General features: G+C 40.2%; 1 protein-coding gene across 1 annotated transcript in view; it reads left to right on the plus strand.

Annotated features, from left to right (window-relative positions):
• The window catches only part of Dmd (dystrophin), a 2,056,279-nt gene that overhangs the window by 1,641,181 nt on the left and 410,784 nt on the right, over positions 1-4,314 (plus strand). The gene's annotated exons all lie outside the window — the stretch shown is intronic.

Raw genomic sequence — 4,314 nt, forward strand, 5'->3', positions numbered from 1 at the left:
TTGTGAGATTTCTCCTGTCCCTTTTTGGCATGCTTATTGTTGCCCCTTATTCAGCTCATGTTTAGGCATCCATATTAATGACACTTAATAGATATAGCTTCTAATATTACTAGTTGGCACAATATTACTGAACGCCCCCCCCCCCGATTCTCTGGCTCTTACAATCTTTGTACCCCATCTTCTGCAGTGTTTACTGAGCCTTAGGTCTTTGATTGTTTTGTAGATGTATCTACAAGGGGCAGGGGGCTCCACAACTCTGCATTTCGGTCAGTAGTAGTTTTCTGTTATTGTCTTAGCCTGTTACTATGAGAAAGTCTCTTGGCAATGGGTGAGAACTACATTTGTCTGTGGGTATAAAGATAGATGTTGAGATTGTTGTTAAGGATTATGCTAGTTTAGTAAAGTGATGAATGTAGTTTCTCCTCCACAATCCATGACTTCACTAGCCCTGGGTAGTTGTTTAGGTTTCCAGCACCAAGTATGGTTCCCTCTTCTTTAACATTTCTAAATTTCAATTGGAGAGCTACAAGTTATTGCCAAGGCATATATGCTACTCTTACACCCTTAAGATTTTGGAGCAATGTTGGCCATTGTGATTCATAGGTGTCACAACTGGATAGTACTGTTGTATGTTTCCCTAATTTGGAAGATTGCTTGTCTAGTCCTCAGGGAAGAGGCCTTCTGGAGAGTTTCAGGTTAGGGGGTCTCTGGGTCCTCTTTACGAAGTTCATAGCTTGCTTCTTCAGCAATAGGGACTTATCTTCCATTCCTACAGATGGGCAGCCAAGGGCAATAGTGATAGCTTGTAGGTTTGGGGAGTCTCTTGGACAACCCTAACTATGCTGGGTAGTTTTATAACTGGACACAAGCTAGAATCACTGGAGAATAAGGAGCCTGCCTCAGTTGAGAAAATGCCTCCATAAGATTAAGCTGTAGGCAAGCCTGTAGAGCATTTTCTTAATTAGTGATTGAGTCAGGAGGGCCTGGCCCATTATGGGTAGGACCATCCCTGGGCTGATAGCTCTGGGTTCTACAAGAAAGCAGACTGAGTGAGCCATGGGGAGCAAGCCAGTAAGCAGCATTCCTCTGTGACCTCTGCATCAGCTCCTGAATCCATGTTCCTGTCCCTAACTTCCTTCAGTGACTATGATATGGAAGTGTAAACCAAATAAACCATTTTCTCCCTACTTGGTTTGGTCAGGGAGTTTTATAACACCAACCATAACTGGGGTATGGGCCAAAAACTCCAAAGAGGGTTTCTTGTTTCTGATATTTATGGTTTTGATAAGTGTTCTGTCTTTGAGAAGGAGAATTATCAACTCCAATTCATTTCTTAGCTTCCTCTCCTCACTATTTTTGTACCATTTATATAAGATTAACAAGATAACTGACTCTCTAATGTTGAGTATAATGAGTCATTCCTTGCCTAGCATCATTCCCAATTGTTTTGTTTTGTTATTGTTTTCTTTCTTTCTTTCTTTCTTTCTTTCTTTCTTTCTTTCTTTCTTTCTTACATTTTAGTCTTCTCAAGAAGTTTCTGAATGGGAAAGGCAGAAATTTTTGTTTTCTTCACTTTTCAAAACCATCTAGCTTAGTGAAGTATTAGATGCATAATAGATACTGATAACTCTTTTGTTTCAAGTGGGAATAAGAGGTCCATGAACAGAAATGCACAGGGAGCCAAAATACATTATAATCAAATGAAAAAAAAAAAACTTTGTTAAATGGTAACACTTTTGTATATTCAGTCTTTAAAGGAAATATCTCACTGGAGACTCAGCCAATGGTAGCATCTTAAAGAAAGGTCGACCAAGGGCTTATATTATTCCAGAGAATAAGACACAAGAGTTTACAAAAAAGGAAAAAAATATGAAGGCACAGAGGTCTTTGAAAGATAATGCTAAGAAAGGTTTCTGTTTATTAAGCTACTTCTTTTTATGTAATTCAAGTTACTAAATTTTTTTAGCAAGTTTAAATATAAAACTGCTGCATTTTTATGTGTTCTAATTTGGAGTAGTCCAATATTGATATGTAGGTTTAACATTCATTGAGAAAAATGAACATTTTTGTTGTTTTAAAAATGATGTTTTTACACAATATATGTCTTAGTCAGGGTTTCTATTCCTGTACAAATATCATGACCAAGAAGCAAGTTGGGGAGGAAAGGGTTTATTCAGCTTACTTCCACATTGCTGTTGATCACCAGAGGAAGTCAGGACTGGAACTCAAGCAGATCAGGAAGCAGGAGCTGATTCAGAAGCCATGGAGAGATGTTTCTTGCTGGCTTGCTTCCCCTGGTTTGCTCAGCCTGCTCTCTTATAGAACCCAAGACTTCCAGCCCAGGGATGGCACCACCCACAAGGAGCCCTACCCACTTGATCAATAATTGTGAAAATGCCCCACAGCTGGGTCTCATGGAGGCACTGCCCCAACTGAAGCTCCCTTCTCTGTGACAACTCCAGCCTGGGTCAAGTTGACACACAAAACCAGCCAGCACAATATATTTAGATTATATTTTCTCGCCTTCCCTAAGCCCTCTCAGATTCTTTTCACCTCCTTCCCAACATAAATTTATATTTTTTTCTCTATCTCAAAAAAGAAATAAGCAAAATCCCCTCAGTAATCAATACACACTATAAAAACATGAAAATACCAAACAAAAACAAAAGTCAGACAAGAAAAACTGGGATTGTGTGTGTGTGTGTGTGTGTGTGTGTGTGTGTATGTGTGTGTGTTAGGCATCTATTATAGGGCATGGGGCCTTACATGGATGTTGTATGATATTCCCAATGTTACTCCATAGAAGAAAATTGATTTCATTTTTCCAGCAGGTATCAATTGCAAGTATCTTCTTAGATAGGGTAGGAGGTTTTGTCTACTTTCCCTTATCAGTGCTGGGATTCTGGCTGGTTTGATGCTATATAGTTCTTACATATACTGCCACAGAATGTGCAAGTTCCTGTATATACCAATTTTGTTATGTCTCGAAGATTCTACTTCCTTTGAGTCATCCAATACCTCTGGCTCTTAATATCTTCTCCTTCCTCTTCTGCCAGAGAAGCTTAAACATTTTAAATAGAATTCTTTATATGATACAGAAGAGACTTAATTTGTGCAGAAATGATATTATTTTTGATATTATTTTATTATAGTTGGGAAGCTAAAGAAAAGAAATCATTGGAAAAGTACACACAGAGTAAATAAATACAGATTGTGACTACTATTTTGTCCAGCAGTAGAAAGTTGGTGAAATTGGTCAACAGTACTGCCATGATTCCCTTTTCTAACATTTTGTTATAACTACTGATTTCCTGTTCCTGACTACTTGACCTGATACCTTACTAATTGTTCAAGTATTTGTACTTAAATTCTCAGTCTCCATTCAGAAAATCATGTGTTGAGAAGACAGAGTTGGTAGAGTTAAATGTAACATGTGCTTGAGTAATTTATCTCTCAGATTCATGCCTATGGGCTTTATCCCACTTGTAATGTTTTCGCATTTATGTAGCTCCTCTATTCTCCCATGTTTCCCTTCCTTTAGCTGTTACTCAGATTCAATCACCATACATTTGAATTACTGAGCACCCTCTGGTAAAGTATGTTCAGTTGCTTTGACACACAGGTTTACTTGTGATTTTACCTAATGTACAACTGAGCTTCTCTTCTATCTTTATGGTGGTAGATATCATTGCCCTATCTAAAAGAATCTGTCACTCCTAGGTATTGATGAAACCTCAGTTTTTTACCCAGTTTTACTCTGCAGTAGCTCTTTCAAAGGCATACTGTAGGGTACCAGGAGGTCGGGAAATAAAGAGGTGGGAGAGACCCACATCCCGCCAGAGCTCAGGAGACTGCCTGAGGATGGGCATCCAGCAGACCCCTCTCAGGAGGGCAGGGGTGGGGTGGGGTCTGGTAGGGAAGGCAAAGTCTCAGCTCCAGCTTTTGGTCACCACAGACTGCTGGGTACCTCTGGAGAGCAGGAGCTGGGTTTCTGTGCCACAGAGGCCAGAGATGACAGGTTCTCACTCTCTGACATCCCAGAACACTGTATGTCTTGGAAGAACTGAGAACAGACCCTCCAGTGGACTTTGGCCCAGGGTAAAAGGGAGAAAGGTAGCTCTATCAGTTTACCTCATGGAGGACAGAGTCTAGCTAGCTCAGGCAGGCTGCTTGGTTTGGCTGGCAGCAGTGCTGGAGCATTGGGAGGCTTTCCTGCAGGAGATTAGACACTAGACACTGACTGCTCTTTAGGGGAAAGCCTATGGCAAGTCTAGATGAAAGGAGGCAGTCCATGGGTTTAGGGCTTTATTGTAG

This window comes from Mastomys coucha, chromosome X (assembly GCF_008632895.1).
Source record: "Mastomys coucha isolate ucsf_1 chromosome X, UCSF_Mcou_1, whole genome shotgun sequence".
Lineage (NCBI taxonomy): Eukaryota > Metazoa > Chordata > Mammalia > Rodentia > Muridae > Mastomys > Mastomys coucha.